This window comes from Triturus cristatus, chromosome 6 (assembly GCF_964204655.1).
Source record: "Triturus cristatus chromosome 6, aTriCri1.1, whole genome shotgun sequence".
NCBI lineage: Eukaryota > Metazoa > Chordata > Amphibia > Caudata > Salamandridae > Triturus > Triturus cristatus.
This window is the reverse complement of record NC_140589.1, coordinates 490505599-490522673: the sequence shown is the minus strand read 5'-3', so window position 1 is coordinate 490522673 and position 17075 is coordinate 490505599.

The window sequence follows — 17075 nt, the reverse complement described above, 5'->3', positions numbered from 1 at the left end:
TCTCTTTTTCTCTCACTCTTTCTCCTCTTCTCTCTCTCAGTCTTGCTCTCTTTGTCTGTCTTTCTCTCTCTCACTCTTTCTCTCTTCCTCTCTCACTTTCTCGCTCTCTTTTCCTCACCCTCACACTTTCTGTCACTCTCTTCATCTCTAACACACTGTTTCTCTCTTCCTTGAAACAGAGAATTACGTGTGTGCAGTTGTATGTACTCTACAATAACTAAATCTATACTATCTTTCAGATCACTTACCCTGACGGTGCACTACGTCCCGGCATGTGGTTGGAGACACACCGGTGGCACAAAGGTGAGCTGTGAAGATTTTCTCTGGTGTCAATACTCCCTCTGCATCTCTTATTTTCTCTCTCTCACACTTTTTCTCTTTGTCTATTCCTCTCTCTCTCTCTCTCTTTATCTTTCTCTCTTCCTATCTCTCACACTGTTTCTCTCTTTATCTCTCTCTCTTCTCCTCTCTCACACTGTTTCACTTGTTTTCTTCCTCTCTGTCTCACTCTTTCTCTCTGTGTCTGGTTTCCTCTCTATCACTCTTTCTCTCTTCCTCTCGCACTCTTTCTCTCTCTCTTCCTCTCTCTCACACTGATTCTCTCTTTCTCTCTTCCTCGTATCTCACTCTTTATCTCTTTCTCTCTCTATCTCTGTCTTCCTCTCTCTCACACTGTTTCTCTCTTCCTTGTAGCTCACTCTTTCTCTCTTCCTCTCTTCGTCTCTCACACTCTTTCTCTCTCTCTCTTCCTCTCTCTCACTCTTTCTCTCTCTGTCTTCCTCTCTCTCACACTGATTCTCTCTTTCTCTCTTCCTCGTATCTCACTCTTTATCTCTTTCTCTCTCTATCTCTGTCTTCCTCTCTCTCACACTGTTTCTCTCTTCCTTGTAGCTCACTCTTTCTCTCTTCCTCTCTTCGTCTCTCACACTCTTTCTCTCCCTCTCTTCCTCTCTCTCACTCTTTCTCTCTCTGTCTTCCTCTCTCTCACGCTGTTTCTCTTTCTCTCTTCCTGGTATCTTGCTCTTTCTCTCTCTTACTCTATCTCTCTTTCTCTGTCTTCCTCTCTCTCTCACTCTTTCTCACTCTCTTCCTCTCTCTCTCTTTATCTCTCTCTCTCCCTCTCTCTCACACTGTTTCTCTCTTTATCTCGCTCTTCCTCTCTCTCACACTGTTACTCTTGTTGTCTTCCTCTCTGTCTCACTCTTTCTCTCCTTGTCTGGCTTCCTCTCTCTCACTCTTTCTCTCTTCCTCTCTCTCTTTCTCTCTTTTTCTCTCTCTCACACTGATTCTCTCTTTCTCTCTTCCTCATATCTCACTCTTTCTCTCTTTCTCTCTCTCTCTGTCTTCCTCTCTATCACACTGTTTCTCTCTTCCTTGTCGCTCACTCTTTCTCTCTTCCTCTCTCACACTTTCTCTCTCTCTCTTCCTCTCTCTCACTCTTTCTCTCTCTGTCTTCCTCTCTCTCTCACTCTTTCTCTCTTTCTCTCTTCCTCTCTCTCTCTCTTCCTCTCCCTCACTCTTTCTCTCTCTCACTATCTCCTATGCTGGATGCATGACACACCATCTTATCTTTCTTTTTGTCTTGCAGCCTGTGATTCACAAATGGACCAGCGATGACACGCCACGGCTGTACATAGTTTTATTTGTTGTTGTTTTGTTTTAATAAAATGTTTTATATGTAAATCTATACATGACTAAGATTCTTATTCCTCCAACCTCACAAGCATCTTTTTATTATTAGTTCGTAGAGGGCCACTTCCGGGCCCAAGAAGGTTGTTGGGGGTATGCTGGTGATGTGGGAAGAGGATGCGTTACCTGCTATTGTGGGGAGATGCAGCATGAAAGGGGTATCTCTCACAGAAAGAGCTCCGTTATATTTTCAGAAATGCCTAGGACAGATGCCAGCTGATGGACTGAATCACAAAATGGCTTTTCAATGCTCATATAGTGTGACTTATGAACAGTTCGTACCCATGCTTGCAGAATGACAACTGCGGCCCATCCGCTTGACTCACAGAGGCAGAACTATGAGCCGTCCGCTCCCAAAGGAACAGCAGCATAGTAGCTCGCAGAGGTAGAGGCACAGCAGCATACTAGCTCGCAAAGGAAGACAGCTGCGAGCAGATGGACTGGCTTCTAAAGGCATAGCTGCGAAGTGGTGATGTAGGACACAGGGAGCGTGAAAGGGTTATCTTCCTACTGGTGTCCTGGAGTGGAAGTCCTGCTGCCTGGCACTCACCTGCTTCACCTTTATTGTTAATAAATCTTAAACCTTCACTGCGTCCAAATCATCATTACACAGAGTTCCACTATATTGAATTGCCCCCGGAACCTTTCTTTTATATTCTCACTCGATGCGGGGCACAAGATGGCTGCTAACAGTTCCTGGTTTGAAGTGTTAGCAGCCAATCAGAGGACACTTCCTGCTTTGAAGTGTTAGCAGCCAATCAGAGGCAAGCTCATGCTCGGGAGTTAGGCACCGACCAGATATATATATATTTTCCTTTAATAACTCAAAAACTACTGAACGGATTACCAGCATTTCTACAAAAACGCGCTTTCTGGACCAAGACCTTTCTCCATGCCAAATTTGGCGTAATTCCGTTCAGCAGTTTGACCTGTAGCCTTGTCTAAAGGTTCCTATGCATTGAGAAAACACGTTTTGACACCCCCCTTTTTTCTCAGCCACCCCTTGGCCAATCACCCCTAAACATTCAAGATAGGAGCTGATCAAAAAAGAGAAACTTTTTGGAAAATTTCGTATAGAATCGTCAAACGACGCCAAAGTTATAAGCAGATGGAGGGCTCCAGGAGGGGGGCCACGCAACCCCCATCCCAACATGAGTGAAGCCCTGAGACTGCGGGAACCCCAGCGGGCCCCCGCAGCCCCAGCGAGCCCCCGCTATTATTTTTTAAGAAATGCCCCCGGACCTAGCCGTACACGGGGGTCTCAATAAAATAAAACATGGGTACCCGCGACCCCAGAGCGAATTGCGCTGATTTGATTTATTTTTAAATGTTTTTTGGGCCCCGGAGGTCCTTCTGGGACTCCCTGAGCAGGCCTAGGGGGTCAGGGTGTTTCTACCCCACCCCCTTCTCTAGTTTTTTACCTTTGTTTCTCTGTTTTATAGCGACTCACTTGTAGGTTGTAACTATAACTACCTACTGGTGACCGCCAGTAGGTATATATATATATATCTATATATATATATATATATTCACTGAAAAAACCATAGGTTTCACACATGTTATAGTTAGCGGAAATTTTACTGATAAAAAACCAATGAAATTCCCCCGTTATAGTTAGTGCAGGCAACTATAACTCACGCGACCGCAATCCTCTGCTGATGCTAATACTGTATTTAGACACTTATTTGCCCATGTCTTCTTCCATACATTTTTAGCTATACATATATTACAAATATTTTTTTTTCATAAAGACACATATGTCATCAGCAGAAGATTGCGGTCGCGTGAGTTATAGTTGCCTGCACTAACTATAACGGGGGAATTTCATTGGTTTTTTATCAGTAAAATTTCCGCTAACTATAACATGTGTGAAACCTATGGTTTTTTCAGTGAATTTGCAAGGTTTTTTAAATGCTAATTCCTAACTATAACGTGTGTGAAACCTATGGTTTTTTCAGTGAATTTGTACGGTTTTTTAAATGCTAAGTTACTTTACACCATTCGTGGCGTGCGCGCCCACTTAACGCAGTTCGTTCCGTGCGCGCACGGTGCGCTTCGCACACCGTGCGCGCACAGTGAGCACGCGGTGCGCTTCGCGCACCGCGCGCCCACTTTACGCAGTTAGTGCCGTGCACGCACGGTGGGCACGCAGTGCGATGACAAAGCAAGAAAGCACGTCAACAAATCTGTTTCTGCTTTCCTCCGTGACTATGGTATGGGTGCCATTTACCACAACAACTTGCGTTATGACATGCAAGACATTTATAGAGGAGATGGTGTGCACTTCAATGATGAAGGGAACAGAGTCTTCCTCTTGAACCTTAGACTCTGCATCGGTACTTACTTGTAGGTACCACTAAAAAATCATTTCATAAACACAACGGCTCTTTTTAGAGCCCCCTAATATCTAAACACTTAAATCTGATTTTCATTTTTTTTTTTTTTTTTTCCTACCGTACGCTTACCGTAAGCTTACCGTACGCGTACCCCGTGATTTTTTTTAAAATCAATAAATGTTTTCTTTGTACTTTTCTGTCCTTCTTTGACCCCCTTACAAATGTTAGGGGGTCTGTAACTCTCCTCATTGCCCCCTTTCCTTGTTTTCACTCTTTTTTTTCAGAGTGAAATACACAAAATGGCGGCCGCCGCTTCCTGGTTGCGGCCGATTCGAATGTTTACTAAGATCTAACAGCCAATCAGAATCGCGCTCGCGCACGCCACCGTACGCTTACCGTAAGCGTACGGTAAGCGTACCGTAAGCGGGCTCAGATATATATATTGATTTAAAGGCTATTTTCTCAGAATCTACTGAACAGATTTACACCAAACCTACAAAAGGCACTTCCTTGACCTAGGGACTACCTCTCTGCCAAATTTTGAGTAATTCTGTTCAGCCGTTCGGGCTGTAGCTCGTTCTAAAGGTCCTATGGAAAAATGCATGGGAAAAACGTGTTTTGGGACCCCCCTTTTATCTCAGCCCCCGCTTGACGGATCCCCCCGAGACTTTCAGGGTAGGAGCGGAGCGTAGCGCCCCACCTATTTTGAGAAATTCGCGAGGATTCGTCGACCGGCGCCAAAGTTATTCAAAATAGAATGTTGAGGTTTTCCTATGGAAACGTGGTCCTAACTATAACTACCTACTGGCGACCGCCAGTAGGTAATATATATATATATATATATATATATATATATAGATATATATATATAGATATATATATATATAGATACATATTACCTACTGGCAGTCGCCAATGGGTAGTTATAGTTAGGACCTATTTTCCATAGGAAAACCGCAACATTCTATTTGGAATAACTTTGGCGCCCGTTGATGAATATTCGCAAAATATTCAAAACTTTTGGCCAGCTCCGTTCGCTCCTATCCTGAAAGTCTCGGGATGATTCGTGTCCCGGGGCTGAGAAAAAAGGGGGGTCCCAAAACGTGTTTTCCCCATGCAATTTCCCATAGGACTGCAGCTACAGCCCGAACTGCTGAATGGAATTACACCAAAGAAATTTGGCAGAAAGGTAGTCCTTGGTTCAGAGTCGCACCTTTTGCTTAAATGGTGTAAATCCATTCAGTAGTTCATGAGAAAATCAAATGTAAAATCACATATATATCTGGGCGGAGCCTAGCCACACATCTCATCGTGAGATCTGATTGGCTGTCAGCACTTCATCCAAGAAGTGTTGGCAGCCATCTTGGGACCAATATACATGATAGCACCTCATTAAAAAGCATTGCAGTTAATAGAAGGTTTTAAGACTTTGGTTACATTATAAATCATTTGTTGATGGTACCATACTCATTTTAGGAATTGTGGTATGTTCTAAGGTGATTTTACCATGTGAAAAAGCCTTCTCCTGTGATATGCGATGTAACCACATGGTCGTTGTAATGGCATGCAATGTATTGCATGCTTAGTAACGTGGCCTATTCAAGTGGAACCCCATACTATTAAAAAAGACATCATATTGAGTAACTAATTGCAATTAAAGCAACATCAGACAGATATTGTAACATATTAGGCACATTAAGTATGCCTAACAAAATCGATTTATCCAGGGAACATCAATAATGCACTATCGCCTATACAATATAGGCCATTAGTTCCCAATACCCAATATGAATTTGTTCAGTTCATTATGTACCGAGATACATTTATAATGGTTGTTATGCAAGAGCAGTTGGTAAACATGATTTTAAAAAGAATATAAATTTAAACAATGACATATTTCATATTCTAAACTATTTTACATATCAAATACCTTACAGTTAGAAACAATCATTACTCAAAGTCATACTTCTCACCCAATAAAAAGTGTCAAGGCTCTTGACTTACCTAATGTACGTTGAATTCAGAAAAATTGCATCTCTTATTGAAAAAATAAGGTCAAAGATTACAAGAATTGTAACTGTACTATGCAAAATGGTAAAATGAAACAAGAGAGAAGCATGCAGTGGCATAATCAACAATAACTCTAGACAGAGTGATAGAAATATTCCATCATCAAGAGAAGTGGTTATGACAATCCTAAAAATAACAAAGAATGCTGTAAGGTAACTGACGGCTGCATTCTGCATATTAAAATAAATCACTAAGTAATTGGAAAGCCACCAATCTGCATGAGTCTCAAACAAGCCAATGCATGCTACTTGGTGCAAAAGAACATGTACAAGGTGCTAGAGGGGATTAGCTTAACAATGGTCACGTAACATTGTTGTGAACCGTGTAGCTCCTAATATCACCAAAAAGGTCATCATAAATGGAACGTTTGCATTGACTCCAGCATGGAGAAAAGTCAATGCAAGTGATAAAACACTACCCCACATCATAGCGGTCAAACAATTTGAAATCAGTAAAAACGCGACACAGAAAACACGATAAAAATGTGCTAGGATGAGCGGATTTCTCTAAAGTCTACACTACAGAGAGAAGTTGCATTATCACAAACACCAAAATAATCACGTAAACCCCACTTAGGCATGCATCCTCCTACTGGGGCAATGTTTACAACAGCATTGACATAGGGGGAAATATAAACCATTGTTTCCACGACACAATCTCGAAATTTACATAGTAAAATTCCCCCCATCGAACACCCCACAATGGCGTCTACTTTGATACGTGTCCTGTCCATCCCCAAGGTTCAACCGGTAAGTACGCGTAGCCATCAATGCAGCCCCATTTATAAGTAGTCATTTGTTTATATGAAACAGGGAGGACTAATTAACTGCTACGAAGCAAAGTTGGCCAAAGGCATAATATGTATACAAAAATAGCAGCGATCATGAGATGGTAATAATACAACAACAACGATCATGTCATTCTCACAATTTTCGATTTTTAAACATGCTTAACGCTCAAGTAGGAGAGGTGTTATAAACAACCTTAAATGATAGTGTGACCCACTAACTAAATTTTAGAGCAGATGATGTTGAATATAAACCTAAAATATTTACGTGACCGAGGTCAAGAAGTCTCGTTACTTGAGCATTAAGCATGTTTAAAAACTAAAAATTACAGCTGGATGTTCTTTGTATATTTATGGATTTCAAGTGAAGAAGGAATAGAAAAGATTTTTTACAAATATTGCATTGAAGTTTTTGGATGAGAACCATTTTCCGAGTGCACCTTTCCACTTGTTCTGCATTCTTCCACACACATAGAAGTAGCAAATACCCATTATTTAATGATTGTTTATGTGCAGGAAGATGTTCCTTTCTACACATAAACAAGGTGTTTTAAAAGTATTTTTCCTCGTTGCACCAAGCTAATTCCTGCTTTTGCATGGCATTATTTTTTTGCTCTTCCTCTGATACTTATAAATCTAGGGCAGTGTCAAATAGCAGTGGGTGTTGTGGTGGATCGCCCACAGGAACACCCTTTGCAAGCCCATTTCACACAAAAAAACTGTATTAAAGGGTACCATATTTGCAAAAAGTTGTTAACCTCCACAAAGTGGTTTAACACCACTTTTAAAAATATTTTGACCAGCATTACGCCACCCAAACATCGTACAAAGTGATGTAATCCCCTTGTTAATATGCCACTAGTTTTTTTTAAATCATCTATAGCAAGAATTTGCTTACACTTTGTTTTAGGGGGCATTCTGAACTGTGGACCTAATTTGCAAACAAAATGACACAGCGCTGCAAGCCATTTTGCTGCGCTGAGTGGTGTCATTTTAAAAGCACAGGAATGAATCATATTAACAACAATACAACACATCCATATGCTTTCCCAAACGCTGGTGCACAATTGGCTGCCATGCACCTGCGCAGGCACTCTTGCGTCATGTTGCAAGGGTGTCTTCGCTGCGGGGATGATTGTTTTTGTGCAGGAGGGCACACCTTCATGCACAAAATAATAATTAATGCTATTTTCTTCAGCACACATTGAAAAGGGAAAATTGAGGAGAAATAAAAGTAAATCTCCCTGGAGAGGTGTAGGATTCTGACACATTCCCAGCTTTACAAAATGTTGTAAGTATGGGAATGTGTTAAGTTCCATGGATATTGCGTGGGAACACCCACAGAAACACCCATGGAATGCCCCTTTCGCATAGAGTTTGAGTGAAAGGGGCCCATATTTACAAGGCCATGAAGAGTCATGCAGAGTGACTTTATGGGGCATTGTAAATATGGGCAAGCCCATTACACTGTTGGTGCATTAAAAAAAGTGATGCAGTGGTGGCGCCATGGGCTTATAAATGACACCCTGTGTTTTAACGTCTCCCAATATGAGGTTATTTCTAACAGTATATGACCTAGTTGGGGAATCAATCTGTTATGTTTCTCTAAAGGACATGGATAACTTATTTACATAAGATTGATACAACACATGGTCTAAAACATTCAAATATGTGGTCTCTAAAAGTTATCAATAAGGGCTATAATTAATTGTGGTATATGTTGTTTGTTTTCAGTAGCCTTGATGAATAACATGGTAGCAGCCCCCTCTCTTCCTGATGATGGTCCCATAGAGCACTGGCAAGCAGACTAAAACTAAGCTGGTGCGTGAAACTTGGCTTTGTTCGCGGAGTTTGCAGAATTCTGCAACTCCTCGTTCCCCGGGGAATGCGGAGTTACAGTTAAACTTTTTTTGGTCCGCATGCTCAAAATGCAATTTTGCACATGTGGGAGTGACTTACTGGTGCTCGCGATTGCCTACAAGATTTTCAGGGCCGTTCGTGGGTGTCACCAGATTTGCTAGACAGCCGCATGCTCCTGTGAGATATTACGTTTGCTATACCGAATGTGCAAGATCTACCGCAGCGGCAATCTAGGGAGATTCTCTCCTCGAGCAGCATCCAAATCTTACAGAAATGACAATTTTAAGTTAAAAACCTCCTCGGATTGACATTTGGTGGTGGTTTTTTGTGCAATGACTCTTTTTTTGTGTTTATGTACTTGTTTTTCAACTGGAAAGAAGGGACCAGAGCCTCCAACTTCCTGTTCCTATCCAACAGGCTCCCCCCAGTGCTCTGTCCATCTCTGGTCATTTAGATTTAGAGCTGGAAGGATCACTCTTTGTGTCTGCTGCATATCCCATTGGATTTAAGGACTTTGAATTTGAGATTTCATAAGTAAGTTTAAAAACTGGTGTTTGCTTGATTGGGGCCATGCACCTTGATTTATTTCTACTTTATAAAATGTATTGTGGTGGGTGGCCTGTGGTTTCAGTTGAGGTCTAGTGATTTCTTTGCATTTTATTTTTCTTCTTTTGTGCAGGAAAAATGTTTCACAATTTACTACATTTTCTACCAGTTTTTTTAATACATTTGAAATTGTTCTTGAATATGTGGCCTTGTAGTTTTCTAATTGACCTTTGAGCCAGCAGACCCAGTGCTCATCATGGGTGTATGAAACAACAGTTTCTGTGGTGTTTACAGCATTGAGGCATGGATGGATTTGGATTGAAATATAAAAAGTGCATTTTGTGGTATTTCATGTTTTTTTCATCCAAACAGTATATAGAAGTCAGGACTAGGTGGGGTAATGCCTTTGAAGGATGTGTCTTGTTGTAAACATTTTTTTAGCTCAATCATTTAAATTTTTGTCATTGATGAATTAATGGTGTTTTCTGTGTTTTACCATGCCTCCTTTGTCAGGCCAGAGTGTGTGTTTGTGTGTTTGCCATTGGCAGACATTTGCCTTTGTTCCAGATGCCATGTGGCCATTGGCCACAGGCCATTTTGTATAGTCAGTGGACTGTCCCAGTCTAGGCCTACATGTGCTGTTTGATTGTTTTACAGGTCTCCTGCCTCTTGTTGCGACCATGTGGCTGGCAGCCATTTTTTGGGATCCAGCCAGTGTCCTTTTGTCATAGGCCTGCATGGGTTCTTTGTTGTAGGGCACCTTTTTTTTGTTGTGAAAGTGTGGCTGGTGGCATTTTTGTGGATCCAGGTAGTGTACCTTCCCAATAGTCCTGCATGTCTTCTCCTTGTTCCCAATGAATTTCTTCCTGTTCAGTGTTGTTGTTAATGATAATGTGACACTGGTTGGCAGCCATTTGTGCATCTAACTAATTCAGCCCTTTTTGCCATAGGCTGCATGGATGATTGAGCAATGAGATAGCAGTTTATTAATAGCTTATTATTATATATTTGAGTATAGCTTCACTTATGTTTAATTAGGTGAATGTTTCCATTTATTTATTATTGTGTAAATAGTTTTTTCAATGTTTTTATTTAAAAAAAATGTTTATACCATTTCCTACTGCATCTTGTTTCAATCAAATCAACCAAATGTTTGCTATAGATTATAGATGCACAACAACATTCATTGTCTAGTGATTATTCCTTCCATTGTCATTTGTCAGGTGCGCCTTCCTCAGAGTCAGTGCTAGATCACGCATCGTGAGTGACTTGATGCTACATGCCACACATAAAGCAAACACTTTTATCTGTATGTTGTTGTTGCTCTCTTTTATTCTTCCTGAGTGGTCAGTCACCATAAAAGTAATTATATATTGGTGTGTTTTCCATTGTACGAATGAGTAGATATATATACACGGTATTGTTAACTAAGGGAGTAACAGCAGTGGCCACACAATATATATTTTTTTTGTGCTACTAATTGAACAGCAACAATGCCATGTTTCACTGATGACCTTCTTGCTTCTTTTCTTTTAGGTGCACGACAAGAAGACAACAATGAGACCTTTCTAAGCCTTCTGCGGTCACTCTGGGTGTTGCACATGTATCCGCCCTTTCACCTATTCTCTTCAATTTATTAATGGAACCACTAGCAGACTCCTTAAAATCTGCCAACATTTATTATTACATGTATGAAGATGACACACAATTATATCTCAAAATCTTATCCCCAGATGACATCATATCTTTCAACTCTATTTTACAAAACACGCATCTCTGGCTCACCGACACTCACCTCAAACTCAATGCTGCCAAAACGGAATTCCTACTCATCTCCCTTTTGAATAGGCCTGGGCGGAAATTTCGTTCCGTTCGCGGAAATTGCGATAATTTGACATTTTCTCGTTCCGCGGAGAGCGCGAAAATGTCAAAAATTCCGGTTTCCGCAGCTTGGCGATAATTTGTTTCTTGCTCGCGCTGTAAAATAATACATTCTCGCGCGCGCGCGATCGCCTTACCTGAATCCCTGCGTTCGCCAACAAGTTTTCTCGCGCGATCATGTCTTTCTTCTCGCGATCATGCACCGCGAGAACAACTCAAAACAAGATGGCTGCGCCCGCAAGCAACCACATGGGTAAGTTGGCGACCCGCAACCATGCAGAAAATCTCGCGAACATGCCGGAAAAAAACTTCCGCATCTTCGCGATATTTCCGCTTGTTTGCGATAATTTTAAACATTTTCGCGATTTTTTGCGAAGGTTAATTCCGCAAATTCCGCCCACCCCTACTTTTGAACAATATTCCCAAAATGGATCTCTGGATGAAACATCTTTCAGCACTAAACTGCTCTCCACACTTCACTGACTCTGCTAGATCCTTGGGAATTATATTAGATAAACATTTGAATATGCAGGACCACATCAGCACAGTCACCAAAGGAGAGAATTAACTGATGAGCATTCTACTGAAACTTAAACCTTACCTCCGTCAGGAAGACCAGGAAGACTACAAGCATGTGGTTCAAGCTCTTGTGTTGCCCAAAGCGGACTACAGTAGTATCACACTATGCGGTCTACCTAGACACAAATTGGCCCCTTCAAGGGCCTCCCTTACTGCGGCTGCCAAACTTGTCTTCGGAACAAAAATAGACAAAGCCATTTCCCTGGCTCTAAAGTCCCTGAATTGGCTATCTTCTGAGGAAAGAATTCAACAAAACATAGCATAATTGACGCATAAAGCCCTACATTTCAATACTTCCAGATAGTTGGTCAAAAAATAGAAAAATCAGGTGATTGTAAACCATCGCGAAGCGTGAACGCCCTACTACTGAAACCACAACATTTCCATAAAAAGAAAACAGGATACAGAGCTTTCTCGGGTGCCGCTCCCAAGATATAGAAGTCCGGACATTTGCCTAATCGCATCTACCGCTTTCTTAAAAAAAGAAGCATAATCTTTTCTGATGAACAAGTTTTTACCCTAGGTTCATGATCGCGCTCTACAAAACATTATAAATAAATAAAAATAAACAAATAAACAACACATCACTCGTAGTACTGCTAGAAAGAAGGCTTTGGAATGCCATGACTAATGACTGACCCACACATCAGACATTTGTTCAACTTGCGAAGCTAAGTGCCACTGCTATCTACCAGCTTCAAGATGACCCCAAAGAAAGGTGCCACTGAGAAGCTTAAAACTGCTACCAAGTAAGTATTCAGTGAGAAGAAGGAGCTTACCGCCACTGGTATGTCAGCCCAAATGTTTTTGGGAAAACAAAAAACTGTGCCTGCCACACTGGCCTCTGAGGGTCAAGCTGGGAGCAGCACCCCCAGAACAATGGACCTACCCCAATCTAGGCCCAAGCTCATGTCTGTCGCAGAGGCAGCCAGTCTAATCACGGCAACACCAATGAGCAGTGATGTTGATATTGACTTATCTCTATTACAAAGTAGTTCCCAATCATTGCATGAAATTCAGAGATGTGGACAACAACAAGAACAGCCACAGCTGCCAATAGTAGCTCCTCCGAGGTAGGAGCAGTTCAAGAGATTGAACTTCATGCTGAGGAAGTAGAGCAATCTAATTCAGAAGATCCATAGTCTGCCATATCTTCAGGTAGAAAAAGGAGGGTTAGTGGTACATCATCTTCTTCTTCAAGCACCTCTTCTGATGATCTAGACTCTACTTGGATCCTGCCTCAGTCTGAGAGTGAGACACACCACAAGATGACTCAGATGAGACTAGGGAAAAGGAAGGTTCCCCAAAGCCTTAGAGTTATGGAGGCAGATGTAGAAGAGGAAGATGATGATGAGCCATCTATCATGGATGTTAGCCCAGCCCCGGTGGAGACTGTTGTTACCCCATCCCAACTTTTCAGGGGATGTGCCAGTGGCACCAAAGATACAACCACCATCAGCTGCCATATTTGGAAAGTCCCAGCAGTGACCTACATCCACAACCACCTCAGTAAAAGTAGGCACGACAGAGCCAGAGAGTTAAACATCAAAATGCCCACCTACCGCCAGCTCATCCAACATTGGCAGTGGCACCAGCAGCATCAGAAAGTTGAGCTCCCCTGTTTGGGGTTTACTTTCTGTTAGCCAGAACGAGGTGAACATTGCCATATGTTCTCTTTGTGGAGCAATTGTTAGTCAGGGTAAGCTTGGTACAAACTATTGTGCCGCGGTCCAAACTACCCATTTGAGAAAGCAACATATGTTCCGTTGGGAGGCACATCCTTGCGGCCAAAAACCAGCAAGCATTGTTGGAGAAGGGGGTGACAGCTGATTGAGCAGGGAATGTGAATCAGATCCAATAACAGTAGAAGGAGAAGAAGAGGAAGATATCTTCATTACGCAAAGCAGCCCTCTCCCCAGCAGTGGATTAGTATCACCCACATCAGCAGCATCACAATGGCGCAAGACTCATGTTGAGACACCAAGGCAACAAAGGACAATGACTGCCCCACTGAAAAGCACATTGAGCCTACCACAGCCTTGTCTCAAGAGGTCACCCAGACAGACCTATTCTTCCAGAGTTGCTGTTCCAGCACTACATCACAATGTGCTTGATTTGCTTGCACAAGTTTTGCAGGAGAGTGCTATCTGCACTATCCCTCTGACAACAGACATGTGGACCAGTTGCGAAGCAAATGATTACATGTGCATCACTGCACACTGGATCTCTTTTGTGGGGGCTAGAGAAAAATGTTCTGCAGGTGTTGACACTGCTGAGATTTTTAATGCTGCTCGGAAGCATGTCACAGTAGCGATGTTCGCAATGGAGAAATCACATACAGCTGCAAAAATGTTGGAAGACTTTAACAACAAGGTCTTTGAATGGCTGTAACCAAGAGGGCTTAAGATTGGATTTGTTGCCATGGACAATGGCAGTAATTTAGTTAAGTCCATGGTTGATGGGGGTTAATTCAGGGTCTTCTGTTTGGCGCACTGCATCAGCATCATTATACAGGACTTTCTTAAAAAAGAAGACCAAGTAAGAAACTTACTGTCCACCTGCAGAAGAATCTGCACTCATCTCAGCCATTTAGTTAAAGCCCAGAAAAGCTGAGGGTCATTCAGCGTGATAACAGAATGCCTCTTGAAGCATTCATACAGGAGGTGCCAACATGTTGGAACTCAACTTACTACATGCTTGAACGCCTGTTTGAGCAGTACAGACCTATAAAGGAATATGTCATGCAAAGAGGAGATGCAACTGTAAAAGGCATGATCATTGAGATGCACCATGGGGCATAGTCAAATGCCTGACAGAGATGATGCTTCCTTTCGAGGTGTTCACACAGGAAGTCAGCAAAGAGGACAGTGCCATGGGTCCAGCTATCCCATTGTTGCACATGCTACAGGAACAGCTAAAGGAGGTGTCTGTAATGTATGCAGGTGTGAAGGAAAAAGAGATGCATATGACTTGATGGCGAGATAAATCCTTTATTTGTCTATTAATACAAGGGTGCAAAGAGACATTGTGTCCTCCAAACATTACATCTGTGCCACAATTCTTGATCCATGGTCTAAACCATTACTGTACACTATCATTCCTTTTTCAGACGGGGATGTTAGAAAATACACAACATGGATAGTTGAGCTAGAAAAAGGATGGCATGGAATTAGAGGCCCACTGGCCCAGGGCACAAGTCCTGTGGTTCAGCCTTCAAGTTCAGAGCCTGAGAGCAGTGTTTTTGGCTCACAGCAGTCAAAACTAACAACAAGACCAAGTCCAGGAGCTTCAGGCCCCAAATCTGTAACTGAGTGGTTTCCACTGGCAGGGCTTAAGTCCAGTGCAGAGGTGAAGGCAAAAGAGGTTGAGCAAAGTGAAGCACAAGCAATGAAAATTGAGCAAATGGTCCAGGCCTATCTGGATGATACAACAGAGGTCTACCTTGATCAAAACACATTTGTGTATTGCTATGGGAAGAGGCACCAATGGCTGGTGCTCGGCAGTCTGGCAATAAACTAACTGGCTTTCCCTGTAGCTAGTTTATCTGCTGATCGTGTTTTCAGCACTTTAAACCACCAGATTACACCATACCTGAAGTACCACAGGAGGAAGATGACAGAGACTCAGGTCATGGAAGTAGTGTGTTAGATGACCTACTTCTGAGCGAACCACCAGAGTTTGAGGACAAGCTCTACTGAATACTAGGCGTTCTTTCTTTGCTTGCCAAACAAGATACAGCTAGAGAACATTTGCTTTCTTATTTGTGTGTGTCTGACTGTCTGGTTGACCTATTCATCCCCACCAACTTACTCTTAGGCACATTTATTTTACCAGATTGGAGTTGCAACTGTGTGCTGTCAGTGAAGAAGTACAACTCCTGACCCACCCTCCAAAGACATTTCCTGCAAGCCAAACATTGAATGGAGAAAAAAAACAAATGTGTACCTGCCTTCAACCCTGGGACGTGACTATCTATGTTTTCCTGCACTAGAGAGTAGAAGCAAAAAGAGACTCAATCGTTCCCCTCTTGTTATTCAATAACAAAATTGTACTACTACAAGCCAATCTATTGCATTTTGAATTGGGACCCGGATGGTACAGAGTTGACACCATACTCAGGGTCTGACTCAAGAGGATCAGAGATGATGGAATGACTCAGGGCATGGGCATGAGCATGACTACTGCGAGAACTGCCACCAGAGGAAGATGGAAGTTTTCAAATTCACTGAAACCAACCAATTTGCATGATGATGAATTTGAAGTGGCCTAAAGGTAAACAACAGTACCAGACCTACACAAGTCTGTATTGTGGTGGTGGTGAGTGGTATGACTGACAGCAGAGCGTTGATTTTCTAATTGATTGGATTGTGAAAGTGCTATGTTGCTGTGTGTGCTCAATGTTCAGTGTTATCTGGCTTCAATTTGTTGTTTAATGTGAAGCTAAGTGGTGGTTGGGCCAGGGACCTGTTGTTGAGGTAACTGCCAGAAACAGACATTTAGCCATACAGCCACTGAGACTTCGCTTCTTGTTGCGCACTCCTCCTTATGCAGTTTAACTTTTTTCCTTGACTCTTCAATTTCAGTTTTGCTTTTCAATTTACAGACCCTGTCCTTTACTATGCGCTATACTGGAAAAACAATGTAGCATGCTCACACCTACCTTACCACATTGCATCCGCCAGTCAGCCAAGATTAACAGACAGTCCAAGAGGAATGCAGATGCAACTTCCAATTCTGCATTACAGTATCTTTTTTCTCTTTAATCATCATTATAATTTGTGTGTTATATATGTTTGTTATTTGACTCCTACATATATTTTAATTGTATTGGCTATCTTTCAAAGCTCTGTACAACAGCTACAGAACATAATGTAACGTGGGTCTCTCTGAGGGCAGACAAACAATTTGATTTGGTTTAACTTTACTAGTGCTCATCATCATGTATGCATTTCCTTTTCCACTGATAACATATTTATGATGGTCGGCTGCCAAGATGTGTTTTCCTTGTGTAGTGTTTGTCTTTCTCAAACCTTTCCCTCAAATCCCCCTTCCCATCCATTCATCGAACTGCTAATCCTCTTCCTCCAGGCAGTATGATTTATTGAGGTATGACTAAATTAAATTTACACCATTCATTTATCACACACTTGCTGGGGCGGATGTGGTGAAAACAACCCCAACTCAAGGCAGGCAGATGATCTTCTGCTGCTCTAAGTATAGCCCACACTGGCAATATTATTATATATTAGATTTCCTACCCATACACAGTATTCAATGTATTATTTAAATTTGTTTAAGAGGAACTGTTGATCTGTGTTTTTTGGGGT